This window comes from Giraffa tippelskirchi, chromosome 3, assembly GCF_054371585.1.
Source record: "Giraffa tippelskirchi isolate mGirTip1 chromosome 3, T2T-mGirTip1v1.2.pri, whole genome shotgun sequence".
NCBI classification, from domain to species: Eukaryota; Metazoa; Chordata; class Mammalia; order Artiodactyla; family Giraffidae; genus Giraffa; species Giraffa tippelskirchi.
The window spans coordinates 180,434,699-180,450,451 of record NC_137277.1 but is presented as its reverse complement, the minus strand read 5'-3'; the positions used below and the strand labels follow the sequence as shown (position 1 = coordinate 180,450,451).

The 15,753-nt window shown below is 50.0% G+C and overlaps 1 pseudogene; it reads left to right on the top strand.

The window, feature by feature from the left end:
• LOC145540507 (cytochrome c pseudogene) overlaps positions 1-15,016 on the top strand; it is a 71,658-nt pseudogene extending 56,642 nt beyond the window's left edge.
• Positions 15,017-15,753: the final 737 nt, after the last annotated feature.

The window sequence follows — 15,753 nt, the reverse complement described above, 5'->3', positions numbered from 1 at the left end:
TGCTGCAATTCATGGGGTCGCAGAGAGTCGGATACGACTGAGCGACTGAACTGAACTGAACTGAACTGAACTAATATTCTTACAATCAATTCACATTTAATGAACTTGACTAAATGCTTTGGTTTGTGACAAAAAGGAGTTGTGTCTGCTGGACTCCTGGCTGCGGGGAGGAGTGACTGACATCCCTGAGGGAGTCAGGTGAGAGGAACTTTACAGCCTCTAAACAGGAATGGCTTCTCCATTAACTGTACAAAGTGATCTTAGCAGTCTGGAGTGGGGTCAGAGTTCCCAGACTGCTACTGGGGCCCACGGCCACAAGAAAGTAGTTATACCAACATCATCAGGTTGGTCTTTCATCTCAGAATGTGAGTCTTACAACAGGAACATAACTTGGTGACTGTTGGACAAGCCAGGGGAAGGGTGGTCCAGGGAGCAGGCCCAGCACAAGCAAAGGCCTAGAGACCTTGACTGCATTTCACTGTCACGTGGCTAGAATCTTGAGCCTCAGAACAGAAGGATGAGAGTCAGATCCTAGGGTGCCCGTGCTGAAACATGGCCAATTCTTGAGCACCCAGCTAGGAGGGGGGATGGAATAATTTGAATGCAGTGTTTTAAGTTCCTTGAATTTGGAGCCAACTGTTGATTGCAAATTCTGCCTCTGCTGTTTTGTGTTTGTTTTACTGATGTGATGTTGAGCAAGTTACTTAATCTCTCTGAAGCTCAGTTTTCTCATCTGTGAAGTGGGGAGAGTGACAGTGCCACCCCCATCCCCCTCACTGGGCTGGGGTGGAGATTCAACTATGCAAAGTGCTTCAAGTCGTGCCTGGCCCCCAGCGGGCTTTATGAGAGTGTCTGCTGGGTTTGATGCTCCATTGCTAATTCTTAGAACCAGCAGATGGGGTGGGGTGGTTGACACCCTGGGTCCCCTTGAAGAAACTGAATCCCAAGAGGCTTGAGGAGATCACTTGACTGAACTGTGAGCTCTGCCCTATCTGTCTGACTTCGGAGCCTGCCTGGGGGCCCAGGACAGTGTCTGATCCGTGATGGGGCTGCCCTGCTCCTCTCATCCTGCTGGGGAAGCTCTTCAAGCACCAGCCCTGGGTGAGCCCAGACCCAGGGGTTCGCACGGAGACCCCCAGATGCTCACAGAGAATGGCTCGATCTGCGTACACGGCCCAGACCCGCTGGGGCTGCCCTCCCTCCTGCCTCCTCCCACTTCGGCCCAAAGCCTCAGCACACAAAGACCCCTCTCAGTCCCTTCCTGGGGAGACAGGAGCCCTCTTCAGATAGTGCCAGAGGCCCAGTTACCAGCCCTTCCTTGTAATTAATATAAAGAAAGCATTTCTGTTGAAATCCCTGCCTGGATTTACCACTGGCTAGAGGATTTAACTCATGTACACACAGAAAATCTCCACAGACTCGTCTCCTAATATTTATCCTTACGACTGGAACATGCAGATAAGGTGAGTGCCTGATGCTGGAGCTGCAGAATAAATTTACATTCTCTAAGCCACAAAGAGCTGCAGATGTATCCATGTTATGGGCCTGGCTGGGGCTCGGGAAGGGGAACAGCCAGCTTCTGACCCACGGAAGGTTCTGACTGCTGCTTCTCCAGCAGCAAAGGCTCACATGTGAAGATGCCAACACCTTAGAACCAAATAATCCTTGACTTCCAGAATCGTAAATTCCCAGGTCATAGAATCTTTACTTAATGGAATCTTACAACTATAAAATATTGAGTCCGATCACAAGGTTTTAGGATTCCGGGAATCTTAACCGTAATCTTGCCCAGACACTCAGCCGTCATTCCAGTCCCTTCCCCAATGTAGTTCTGAGCAGTGTGAGGACATTTCCAGGCTTCTGACTATACTCCAGCATTGCTTCCTCCTGGAAGCCCTCCCTGACTCCCCTGGCTGGTTCAGAGCTCCCACCACAAGCCCACTTGGCTCCATCTCCTTTGTCTTCTGAGATCCATCAAAGGTGTTATTTTAAACTTGATCCTCACCCTCACTGTAAACCGTGAAGTATAGGGGAGAATCTGCTTTTGTTCATTCATGAATTCCCAGCACAGAGTCTGGCACATAATCGATGCTAAATGAATATATCCTGAACAGCTACCCTTCATCTCCAGCCACAAAGGATGTGCCCTGGAAGCAGAGGAAAAGTAGTAACCTCACCTCTGGGTGGTGGGCCCGGCTGAGCCTGCATGGGGGAGGGTGTGCAGATGACAGCTCTCGGGTGACACCATCCCCCATCCAGTGTCTGTTTCCATCCCCTGAGGAGCTTTGGGCTGAAACACCTGCTTGGGGAGCAAACAGGACCAGGGTCTGTCTGGGTGCTCAGAGAAGCCACATGACACCACGGGTCAAGCCCTGGCTGTGGAGCCAAATGCCTGCATTTGAACCCTGGCTCTTCCACTGTCTAGTTGAGGAGAATTGGAAAGTTATTTGACCTGTTCTGTGCCTCAGTTTCCCCACCTGTAAAATGGGTATGGTGAGAGTTCTTATTACTGAATAAGCTAATAGATATAAAGCTTGTAGGTCAGTACCTGGTACTTAGTAAATGCTCAATGAGTGCTCAAGTCTTTGTATCAGATGCTCTTCCTCTAAAGAAGATGCATTAAAGGACCAAGTAAACAAAATGATCCAACAGTTGACACCAGCCATTGGCCACCCCATGTTGGCCTATGGAGATGAGGGCCGTGCTTGGGCACAATGGCCTAGGTTCCACTTACCAAGTGGACCTAGCTACTGCTCCTTCTGGAAACCAACCCACCAGTTGCACAGGCCATTGCTGAGCCCCTGAGATGGCGCCATTCCTGCATGAGACCAGCTGGTAAGTTGGCCACATTGTGTCACATTGGGCCACCTTGGGCTCCTCGCATGTGGAACACTGTGCGTGTCTCAGCCCAAAGCTCCTCCGTGGGTGGGAACAGACACTGACTGGGGGATGGTGTCACCTGAGAGCTGTCATCTGCACACCCTCCCCCAGGCAGGCTTGTCCTTCCTTCCAGCCCTGCTTCCTTCCCTTCTTTTCCAAGTTGTTGATCCCTAATAAGCTTCTCATCCCCAAGTGCATCTCTGTTGCTTCTGCTTCTTCAGGATTCATTCTGTAACCAGGGGCAACCAGTGAGTTTGCCTCAGTCACCCCCAAGCTGGAGTCCAGAGTCCATTACTGAATTAGCTAAATGTAACTGGATGAAAGATGACTTGTCTCTCTGTATCTCAGTTTTCTCATCTATAAAATGGGGCTGATAACTCCCCTGGCCTCACAGAGATGTGAAGAATGATAGGAAAATGCTTTGTCAAGGAAAATGCACACAAATGTACACAGATAATTACAAACCTCTCTGCTTGCATCTCTCCCGGTGGTACAGACTGAGTGTTACAAGAAGTGAGGGCCTGGCTGGATCAGAGATCCTGCTGGCAAAGAGGTCTGGGCAGCCTGACTCCAGTGGCCAACATATCAGCATGTCCCCACTATATGGCTGCCATTCTAAGTCCCCACAGAAGGGAGAGGTGGACGGTAGAGGTGATGCTAGGGCAGGGTAGGATGAGCTGGGCAGGGGGGATCTATTCCCTTCTCTCCTCCAACTTCCAGGAAGCCTCTCTCCCTGCTCAGGCTGATGCAACACATTTCTGATCAGAACATCTAGATCCATCCAAATGAGAGGTGGATGGGATGGCCACACACTCAGGGTAGGGGGGGATAAAGTCTGGGGTGGGGGTGGCTTATGAGATTCCCCTCCACATGTGAGTGAGCGGACAGACCAAGATAAACCATGTATCGTCCGAGAGCCCCAGGCTTGGTGGGGAGAGATGCGGGCAATCCAGGCAGTGCAGGGGCATCAGAAACTGATGCACTAAAGAAAACAGTTTTCAACAAATTGGGGGGAAACCATCACCCCTCCCTGCTTGAGGAGCCCTTGAGGGATAGTTCTGGGATCCCCCTGCCCTGGTGTTCACCTTTCACTGATGGTGATGGATGTGAGAGCAGCTCTAATCAGGGGAGGCCTGGGCCCTTGGACCTTCACAAGGTCCTCCATCTCCACACATCTCCCAGCTGTCAGCACAGCCCGTTGGGGAAACACCCTGAGTAACTCGGAAGACTGGGGGTTGAAGGGCAGGCAGATGTGGCCAAATAGAAAACAGCGGCCTGGACCAACTTGGGAAATAGTCAAGATAGGCTCTAGGCCTCAGATTATCAGGGTGGTCAGCAGAGCCTCCATGGTCTCCTGACACAGCACATGGACTGTCCAGGAGCCTGGGGCGATGGGCAGTGATGCAAGACAGTGCCTGGCCCTCTCAGCTCCAGCAGGACTCAGTAAAGGCAGGCGTCTTCCAGACCAGAGTTCATATCACAGCTCAGACTCTCAGCTTTATGACATTGGACATGGCACTTAACCTCTCTGTGCTTCATTTTCTACCACTTACGTCCATTTGGGGGTTAAAGTCTTTAGCATAGTACATGGTGTAGAGAGAGTACTCAAAAGCTTTTCTTTTTATTGTTATTATCAGCATTATTACCTACCCCTTTCTGTAAGCATGTATTGTAGATTTGAATATATCAATACAATATAGTTTTTGTTTTTGAGATCTTACTATATACTCAGCTTTCTTTCTTATTTATTGTGGTGTCATGAGTGTTTTCTCCCATCATTGAAAAGTTCCTCAAAAGCAAGATGTTAATAGCTTTGTAACAGTCCCTTATCTAGAAGTGTCATCGTTTACTTTGTCGTCCTTTGTGGCTGGATAAACAGGGCATCACGGTTTTTCACTTTTATCCTCAGGCTGTAATAAACATCTCAAGGCATAATCCTTGCTCAAATTGCTGACCGCTTCCTAAGGACGGATTCCTGGAGGTGCTATCACTGTATCAGGGTGCTGACATTTTGAAGGCTCAAGATCTTTATTACTTAATTGCCTTCCAGAGAGACTTCCAACAGCGCCCGAAAGTGCCTGGCTCACCACACATTTACCAGCATCGATTTCTTCTCTTTTTATTTAGTCTTTACTAATTTCATGGGCCTGAAATTATATTTCATTGTCTTTTGGAGACACAGAGCCCTGGATTGTGGCCCCTGTTTCCCAGCAGGGTGAGAATCAAATTAGATTCGGGGGCTTCCAGCAAACCTCCTGATGAAAGGCAGCCTGTGACTGGGTAGCTGGGAGCTGGAGGAGCTGGGTTCTCATCCAGCTCTGGGTACCGGTCTGAGCCCCCTCCCACTTCTCAGACCGCTGTCATCGCTGTGTGACCTGGGTCTCTTACACGGCCCTCCCTGGGCCTCTATTTATCAGTCATTTATCAGTTTATTATTGCCTCCCAGCAGCCTCCACTTTATCTAGCGCCTTGAGCAGTACCTTATGCATAACTCATGCCCAACAAATACTTGTTGAAGGCTGAACTGCAGAAGTGACCTTTATAAAGGGAAAATCATGCCCCCTCATTATGCTGCTTCCAACCTTTGCTCAGGCTTCCTAACATTCTGTTTACTTATTTGGTTGGCTCACGGATTTCTGCTTCTACTTCAGATATGAAAAGACACAAGACAGAATATGAAAAAAAAAAAAGCCAGATAAACTACAAAATCACAACTTTTCTTGAGCCCATCAGGGAGCCCAGGGCTGCAAGGCACCCCATGAACCCAAATGCACAGATTGACAAGACCCGCCAAGGAGAGACAGCATACACAAACCCTTGCACCTTTGGCAGAACTCCGGAGAGAGAGGTGGCTGCCATGAAAGCAGGCATGAAATAAACAGCTAACATTTTTAAAAACATTTATTTTTGATTGATTGATGCTTGGTTTACAATATTGGTTTGTTCTGTCATACATCAACATGAATTAACCATAGATGCACATAGTCCCCTCCCTCGTGAATCTCTCTCCCACCTTCTGCCCATTCCCACCCCTCTAGGTTATTACAGAGCCCCAGTTTGAGTTCCCCGAGTCATGCAGCAAATTCCCGTTGGCTGTCTATTTACATGTGTTAGTGTGTATACATCCATGCCACTCTCTCCATTTATCTCACCCTCTCTCTCTTCTCCCCTAGGCTTGTCCATAAGTCTGTTCTCTATGTCTGCATCTCCACTGTAAACAGCTAACATTTAAACGAACTCTCAGAGGCTGAATGCGGACTGGCATGCCAGCTGAGCATTCCTGGGAGCCCCAGACACAAGGGGAGTGCCATTCATTCGTGGCGGTTTCCCATGGTGCTCGGGAGTGCACAATTCACTTACAACAGCTTCTCATGGAGCCCGGGAGAAAGAGGTCCCACTTCCCAGACCCCTGTCTCCTGTGAAGCATAAGCCCGGAACAACTTCAGGGGGACAGGAACACCTCTCACCCCTCAGGGCCCAGGAAAAGACTTATAGTCCTGGAGGAGGCGGGTGGGGCAGAAAAAAAGCCACTGCTTGCTGGGAAAGGGGGGTGAAGCCTTCCAGCCCTGGTCCCAGGCGAAGATAAACTGCTGCTGTGGATAGAAGCCACGGCTGCCTGTGCCTGGGAAGGGATGGGCCTGGGAACCTGAGCTGATACAAGGCAGGACACGCATACCAACAGGTGGGCTGGATCCACGGACCCAATCCACACCGTCAAGCTCTGGTCTCTCTGGCTTCATCCCTAGGCTCTGCTTTCTTCTGTGCACTTCTTCTCACATAGGCCCTGAAACTTCCAGACCAATTTTCTTACAGTCCCCAGTTCACAGGAAAGAGGTAGCTTCTCTTCCCAGTCCTTATGACAAACATGTTGGGAATTAAATTTACTGACACAGTGACTTCTGAACCCAGAGGTTCATGTCCTGGTAACAGATCCAGAAAACCCCTTGCTTGTCCCTCCCTCATCCCCTAAAGGGGTCCCCTGGGCCCTCAATAAGGCCAATTTCCAGGCCGGCTGCAGGATCTCAGGGACTCCACACTGTCCAGGCTGATAGATCCTCCCTGCATGCCACGGTCCTCACAGCAGTCTTCTCCGAGCATCCCTGAGCTGCCTGGGGCTGGCAAAGCTGGCCCAGGAGGACACAGTGCCCCTTCAACGCTGACACTCACCTCCACAGACCTCTATAAATGGGATAGTCACTGTTTCTAAGGCACTCTTTGAGCAAGGATAGAAAGGCTGCAGCCTGGCTCTGGGAGTGCCAGCCTGCAATCTGGAGGTTTCAGGCAATCCCAGAGGTGTGGTAGGCGCAAACAGGGATAGGCAGAAGCCTCGGGCCCCTCATCTCTAAAGTGGAATGAGTAGCAGTGTTCCTCCAGAGGCTGTAAAGAATCCTAGAGACAATGCCCAGGGTGGGGCTTGGCCCAGGGCCTGGCATGCAGTGGCTGGTCATGTTCTGAGCAGCATGATCAGATGCCCTCGGGGCTGTTGGATTCCTGGCAGTCCTCCTCCTCCAAGTCTTCCCAGAGTCACCGCCTGTCCACACTCGGGACCAGAGGCAGCATCAGAGAGGAAATGGGTTTGACTGGAGCCACACCCCCTTGGCTGTGTCTTCCCTCCCTTCCCCTCCCACCCCCTCCACCAGGTTTTTGCTGCTACCAGGGCTTCCAGAACATACTCCCGGGCTCTGACCACAATCTAGTTACATCGTCCTGGTCCAAGGAGGCCCCGTGGACTGGGACCAGAGGATGGGTGGGTAGAGTCCCGTCTGCCTGAGGATGGAGGTTCACGGGATGGGAAGTCCTCCTCTTGGGTCTCCATCCCAGTCCTTGGGGGTTCACTAGCTGACATTTCCTCCTCTTCCTGGGCCTCCTGGTGGGGGCTGATGCAGGACCCTGTCCCCAAAGGGGCCCAGAAGACGCCAGGGGCCTCTTGGCAGGGTGTCAAATACAATCCTTACAGACCCCCAGAAGGCCTTCAACATCCAAAGGAGTGGGGGGCCCTGCGGGGGTATTCCAGAGCACAGAGGAGGCTGGGAAAGGGGAGAAGGAGCAGGTCAGCAGGGGGACCTGGAGGTGGTGGGTTAGTGGGAGGAAGCACAAGGGCTTCAGGAGGCACAGCTTGCTTGTGGGCGGGGCCAGCCTGGGGCTGCAAATCAACTACAGTATTTTAAATACTGGAAATGGGGTCACAGGGTCCAGTCAGGTGAGTGTGGGCTGGGAGGACCCAGGCTCACTGTGAAGCTGATGCGGCTGCTCAGAGCTGGGAACCGGGGGCTTCCCTCTGCAGAGAAGCACCCCCAGCTCCCCCCACCACGGGGGCTCCTGTACCTTTGTCCCCTCTGCCGGGGATCTCCTCTCCCCTGTCTGCTCTGCAGCTCCAGGCACTGAGCACAGCCTTCAGCACAGCTGTGCTTCATCACCTTCGCCACCTGTTCCCAAGTCCCCCGCTAGACCATGACCCAGAGGCACAACAAGGCAGGGATGCGACTGGCTTGCTCACAGCTGTGCCCCAGGTGCACATGGGCACATCATGGGTCTTGGTACATTTGGTGAATGAATGGGGACAGGAGTGACTTAACTGACCTTTGGAGGAGTGATGAAGGAGAGGAGGCTTCAGACAGCTTTTCTGGGATAGGAAACCCCAAGGAGGGGCAAATTCAGAGGCAAAAACAGTGAGCTCTGAGGCCCCTGGGCCATGTGGGCAGGAGCAAGGCTTCTCTCTGCACCGTGAGAGCCTCTGGCCGTGGCCTCTCACCAGAGGGTACCATGGCTGCCTCTGCAATACTCATTTTCTAGCCACAGTTTGAAAAGTTCTTGTTTTCCCAGCATCTGGAGGCTGCTATAGAAGCAGTAAAACCCACCAGATACCCAGGGATGGAAAGGAAAGGTGAGGAAAGGAACTAATTTTATGTATCTGGATCTAGATGTAGAATTTTTTTATAACTGAAGCATGCAAGAACATCATGATGTGCTTGGCCCTGGAACAGCTTCCAGAGCAGCTGGCTTGGCTCTTCCCTGGCTTCTTGTCTGTGAGCATCATCCGCTTCTCATTCTCCTTTTTGGTTATAATTCTGTCACCCTGTTTTGGGCCACGGCCCTAGACATGGGGCTGAGCAGCTGGGCAGGGTGGCAGGTTTGCCAGATGCTGGAGGTGGAGGCGATGCGGCCTTGGGCTGGGCTGCACTGAGGAAGGAGGAAGGTGGGGAGGGAAACACGGAGGACTGAGATATGCAGAGGGAAAACTGCCTCCATCACCAGCCCTCACTCCACGCTGCTGCAGAGGTGTGCTGTGGGCAACTCCTATTTCCTCATCACTCTCTGAGGACTGTCCCCATGAGAAATCACCTTGGGTTTCTCAGGAGAATCCCATACATGAGGGATGCAGGTTCCAGACCCTCCAATCTACGATGTGACCTTGGACAAGTACTATAACTCCCAGCCTCAGTTTCCCCATATTAACAATGAGATGATGGGTGTAGCTCAGTGGTTCTCAACCCCAGCTGCACAGATTTTCTCTTTCAGGCAAGACGGAGTGACCTTCCCACCTGGAATGACAGAAAACCACAAAATTTATGCAACAAAGGCTTCCAAGATGCAGGATGCCAGGCAGTGGGACAGAGGTGAAAAACAGACTAAGTGAGCCCTAATTTGCCCTGGTTTCCAGCCCTGAGAGTTTCTTGGTGATGGGCAAGGAGGAAGAACCGAGGTGGAGCCTGGGAAGGTCCCAGCATTGAAGAGGTGGAGCTGAGATTCCAGAAGACCAAGGTGGCTGGAATTCGCAGGACACAGTGCCTGAGAAGAGAGAGGAACGGGACAGAGAGAAGACTCTGGAGAGGACATGGAAGGGTCTTGCCTCAGGTGTGGGAACCTTTAGTCTTAGACTGAGAGCTACTGCGGTCCCACCTAAGACATCCTAAAGAAGATTCTGAAGAACCACACTGTCTCCAAGTAACTTAATGTTACATTACAGAATAAAGCTCAAGAATATTTATACCAAAACAAAAATATCCAGCACCCAATAAGGTAAAATCCACAGTGACTGGCAAAGAAAGCTGGAGTGGCTATAGTAATATCAGACAGAGTGGGTTATAGAGAAAACAATATTACCAGAGATAAAGGCGATGATATTGTGAATTCATCAAGCGGACCTAACAATGTTTATGTACCTAATAACAATGCTTCAAAATACATAAAACAGAAAAATTATACAACTGCAAGAAGAAATAGACAGATCCACAATGATAGTCAGAAATTTCAACATCCCTTACTCAATAATTGATAGAGCAAGTAGACAGAAAGTCATAAAGGATATAGAGAATTTGATCAACACTATCAACCAACTTGATCTAAGTGACATTTATAGAACACTCCGCTCTGCGACAGCAGAGCACACATTCTTTTCATGAGTATATCGAAATATGCCCAGATAGACCATATTCTGAGTCATAAAACAAGTCTCAGTACATTTGAAGGGTTCAGGTTCTACAGAGTAAGTTCTCGGACCACAACAGAAATAAATGAGAAATCAGTGATTTAAGAGAAAGTGCTCTTCGAGTAACAGAAAGATCTCTGAAAAATCTCCAAATATTTTGAAACTAAAAAATAGCACACTTCTAAATAACCCATGTGTAAAAGAATCAACCAAAAGAGGAATCAGACAGCATTTTTCACAGAAAGGAAATGAAAACACAACATATCAAAATTTGTGGGATGCTGCTGAAGCAGTTCTTAGGGGAAATGTATAGTACTAAATGCCTGCATTAGGAGAGAAGAAATGTTGCAAATCAGTGACCTCAGCTTCCACTTGAAGAAATTAGAAATAGAGGAACAAATTAAATTCAGTGTAACAGAGAGGAAATCATTATGAGCAGAAATCAGTAGAGAAAAAAGCAATAGAGAGCATCAGTGAAACCAAAGCTGGTTCTCTGAGAGTATCAATAAAATCGATAAACCTCTAGTCACACTGATTAGGAAACACGAAAGGGAAGACACAAGATACCAGTATCAGGAATGAGCCAGCTGACATCACAGATTCTATACATAAATTATTTAAAGTTCTGCATGTGAGATCTTCTTCATATGTATACATGTGCATGTATTCGTTCATTCATGTCAGTGTGAACTCATGCATATTTATTTTATCTTTTGGGTTATAACCCGATCTTACTTCATGTGTTCTGTTGTTCCTTCTTCCAGCTCTGGCCGTTGGAAGTTCTTCCAGCTGGCTCTTCTGTCCCTTTGAGTGTCACCTGTCTTTATGAGTTTTTCTTCTTTTTGGTTGCTGTTGGCACTTTCTTACTTTGTGGCATTAAACAAGGTGCCATGCTCATCTTATGTATTTCCTGCCCTAGATCTAGAATCAGCTTTTTCTTCAAGGAGCCTTGGCTCCTTTTATTGGAGAATGGTCTGAGAAACTAAAGATGTGGGTATCAGATTTGCTTGTTGTGACTGGGATGTCATTGCCTCTCGGCTCTGTCAGCTCGCAGAGACAGGAAATAAAGTTCTGTTGCACTAACCCATGCATAGGCCTTACGCATACATATTTCTATATGTAAATCTCTATGTCTATATTCAGCTAAACATGAATTCATACTGATGTCTCCAACTCTGATCTATTACCACATGGATCATTCTAGCTTTCTCCCCTTTTTTGTCTGGAACCTCCCACCCCAGCAGTGAGAAAACATGGCTCCCAACATCTGCCATCTGCAGGAACACTTGTTCCCAGTGTAGGTGTATAGTCATTTCAGAACTGTTAACCCATATTCCACAGCAAACAGCTTTATCCACTAGAAAACGGTGCTTACATGCAGTTCCTGGTGCCTTTAGTCTTCCAGACTCTACCCATATTCAATGTTACAGAGGCCAGCACCTTTGTCTTCACCTGCCTCAGTGAGGGTATTTCATACATTTGTGAGAAAGTTAGATTCTTTTGTCACTGTCTGCATCCCACCCTGGAATCCCAGAACTCCTACAGGATTTTTCAAAATCTGCATACATTTGCCCTTTCTACTGTAAGTTGTATGGATTTGGACAAATGCATGGTATCATTCATTAATCCACCATCATATTGCAATAGTATTACACATAATAACTTTATTGTCCTGAAAAAATCTTCCATACTTCACCTCTTCAATCTTCCCTGTTCCCCAAACTCCTTGCAATCACTGATTTGTTTACGATCTCTGTAATTTTTCCTTTTCCAGAATGTCACATAAATGTAGTATTTTCAAATGATATTTTTCCCCTTAGCAATGGGCATTTAAGATTCATCCATGTCTCTGTGTAGCTTGTTGCTCATCCCTTTTTATCACTGAGTCACATTCCATTGTTTGGATGTACCACAGTGCCTTTATCCATTTACCTACAGCAGGACATCCGGGTTGCTTTCAGTTCTTGGCAATTATGAATAAAACTGCTATAAGCAATCACACGCAGGTTTTGTGTGTTCACAAATTTTCAGATCAGTTGAGTGAATACCTGGGAGTGTGATTGTTGTTGGATCATATGGTAAGACTATGTTTAGCTTTTTTTAGAAACTGCCAAACTGTCTTCCAAAGTGGCTGTACCATTTAATATTCACACCAGCAATGGGTGAGAATTCCTGCTGCTTTGCATCCTCTCCAGCAATGAGGATTGTCAGCAGTGAGATTTTTTAAAAAAATATAGATACATGGGTCCCATTCCCAGAAATTCTGACTCCACCAGCCTATGGTGGTGCCTAGGACTTAGCATTGCTGAAAAGCCCCCCGGAGATTCTGTTGTGGATTCAGGCTTGGGAACCAGGGAGTTCCACCAATCACTGCATGTACAGATGGAGAAACTGAGGCCATGAGGACAGTGGCGCTGCCGTGGGGCTGACCTCTACGGTTCTCCCGGCTGGCTGACAGTCTGGGAGGGGCTGTGTGGTTCCTGGGTAAGAGGTGGGGCTCTGGACTCCCACAGTCCTGGACTGGAATCCTGAATCTGCCTCTCTCCAGCTGGGTGACTCTGGGTGAAGGCCTGCACCTCTCTGAGCCCCTCCTGTGTGGGATGAGGATGGTCCCAGGACCTGCACACAGGCTGAGTGAGGACGTGTTGGGTCAGTGAGTCCAAAGTGCTCACCCAGAGCTGGGCTCACAGTGGGGCCGGGACACTGCCAGCAACTGTCCCTAGGACTCTGTCACGTGACTCCATTCTCTGTGCGGAGGTCCCCTCCAGGGAGGCCTGTTCTGCCCCTTCCTGGACCCCTGGGCTCCCCTGCCCCACCCTCCCATTCACTGTTCTTCTGACTTTGTCTCCAGCCCTGGGGGTGGCGGCTTCATCTCACTTCCCTCTCCTTCCACCCCTCCTTTTTCTTCTCCCAGTTAACAAAAAAGCTTCACTTAAAACGCCATCTGGGAGGATGGATGGGACAAAGACACATTTTGTAGAGTAAGTTTTCAGGGAGAAGAGCCAAGAAATTAAAGGCACAGCACTTCGGATTCCAGTCTTATTAGGCCTCGTGCTCTGAATGCTGGGGAGTTGTGCTCTGTATCACAGTCCATCCCCCACCGCAGCGCCCAGTGCTCAGGGCTCATCTTCTCTTGTCTTTGAGAGCTCCTGCTGCCAACGTGTAGGCTGATTCCCTCCCTCAGGATGAACCCCCCTCCTCTCTATCACAGGGAGGGGCTGCAGCTGGGGCTCCCCTAACCCGAGACTCCCCACTCCTGTGTGAGTGCAGTCCAACCTTGGGCAGCTGCTCCCCCTCCCTACAGGAGTCCTAGGTGAAGGTTATCTTCTCCTGTGGGGTCTCCCAGGGCAGATTTAGGAACAACAGGAGAGATGTATCCACTGCCGGGATGGACGGGCAGCCCCGTGGAGGGGTAATGAACTTCCCGTCACTGGAGGTGTGCACAGAGGAAGGGTGGGTTTGGAGAAGCAGAGAGGCTTTGGAGGCCAAGAGATCTGGACTGAGTCCCGGTCACATTGCTTGCAAGGAGTCTGATCTTCAGCAGTGACTTATACTCACTGAGCCTAGGCTTCTTCATCTAGAAAATCAGGCAAAATTAGTTCCCATGTCCCAGGGTTGTCATGGAGACAAAAGGACATAATGTGTGCAAAGCATTGAGCATGGAGTGCAGAGTATCCTTGCAGGGAGGGAGGAGGCTGGGTTGTGACACCCTGAGCCATCTACGATTCCAAATTGCTGTAGTCGTAGACCTTGAGATCCCATAATTCAATTATCCTAAGATTATAAGATTTCCTAGGATTCTAAGACTTTAAAATTTATGATTTTGTTATTCTTCTCATCTAAGTCTCCTCAGGAACGTAGGCTGTGTGATTCGAATTCTAAACCCGTCCCTTCATTGGTGCGGCGGCTCAGCCGTGGGCTGTCTGCTCCACGGGGAGTGTTTTTCTCTGTTCTCTTTCCACTTCAGATCTTCCATCTTTATCCCCCACCGGCCCATTGCTACTTCTCCAGGGACACTTTTTCTAATCCCAGCCTTATCCACTGCACCTTTTGTTCAAAGCACACCAGGCCCCCTGTGGTGCTGCCGAATTGTGCCCTGTACCCCCGCCCCCAGCACACTCTCCTGCCCTCCCCACCAAACCTCATCATTGCCTATTGAAATCTTCCCTTATTTTCAAGGCTGAAGTCGAAGGCGGGCCTTCCATGAAGTTTTCTTCACCTCCCAGTTGAAATGAATATCCGTTGCCTCCGTGTTCTGCCCAGATTTTGCTCTAATCACGATTACAGCAGTTGTCAGCAACTAACGCCTGATTTCTGGAGGCCGCAATATCTGCCCTTCACCGCATGGTGACCCACCTCTGGGAGACCACTCCGTGCTCCTCTGGGTTGGAGGATGCACGGATCTGATTGGTCAGAGGCGGGACACTGATTGGGCCATGCTCACTAGTGGGCAGGGTCAGCGCATGGAAGGTGCGGGTACTGGACCCGCTCTCTCCTTCCACGCCTCACCCGCCTCCCCCTGCCTGCAGCCAGGAGGCAGTCAGCCCAGCCAGGATGGAGCCGGGGCGGGTATCCCTGCTTCCCCGCATCACCCTCCTCTCTTCTGTCTCCCTGATTGAGCTCAGCCACCCCTGTGGGCCCATCCCCAGTACCCGTGCTAACAGCCTGATGTCTATCAGCTACCATCAGCCCTCCCCGCAGTCATGATTCAAATCAAGAGTCGTTGATGTGCCAGACCTGTCAACGGCCTGGCCAGACAGAGCTGAGTTGGAGAGGCCACCCCTGCCTCCTAGATCTTTCCCTCTGGGGATCCTGCCGCCTCCTGCCCCTCGAGAAGTTTAAAGTCAAATCCTTCATCTCCCCTTCAAACCTGGTCCTTTCCACCATTCCCATCTTAGTGTTGGCCCCGCAGCTCCCACTCGACCAAATCAGAAGCGAGGGGGCATCCCTGACTCTCTTTGACACCTCAGGGACCATTGAGCCCTGACAAGTTTAACTCTTGTAACTTCTGTAGTCCGCTGTACTCCATACCCACTGTTCCATCTCAGGCCCTGGGCATCTCTGACCAGACATCCCCCCACCACACCACACCCGCCTGGTCCCTCAGCCCTCCACGGCCCCTTCACTCCATCCTGTGACCCTGAGACATGAGTAGGGGGTCCTTCCTGGGGTCCCATTCTTTGGGGGGGAGGAGGCTGTTGCTGCCTCTTCCAGCTGTGCCTCTCCCCTCTGGGACAAGGGGGACAAAGGAAAGGACAAGCTCTGGTCCCCCAACCCCAGAGCTCCCTTCCTGATTGACCTAAACCTGCTTGCAGGACCTGCATGGCCTCATCCCAGGTCTCCTTCTCTGAGGGTGACCCGTGTGGCCAGCACACCCCCCCTAAACCCCAATGGGTAGCCATCAGTGGGGAAGTAAGGACAGGGCTTGCACACACGTTGGGGGC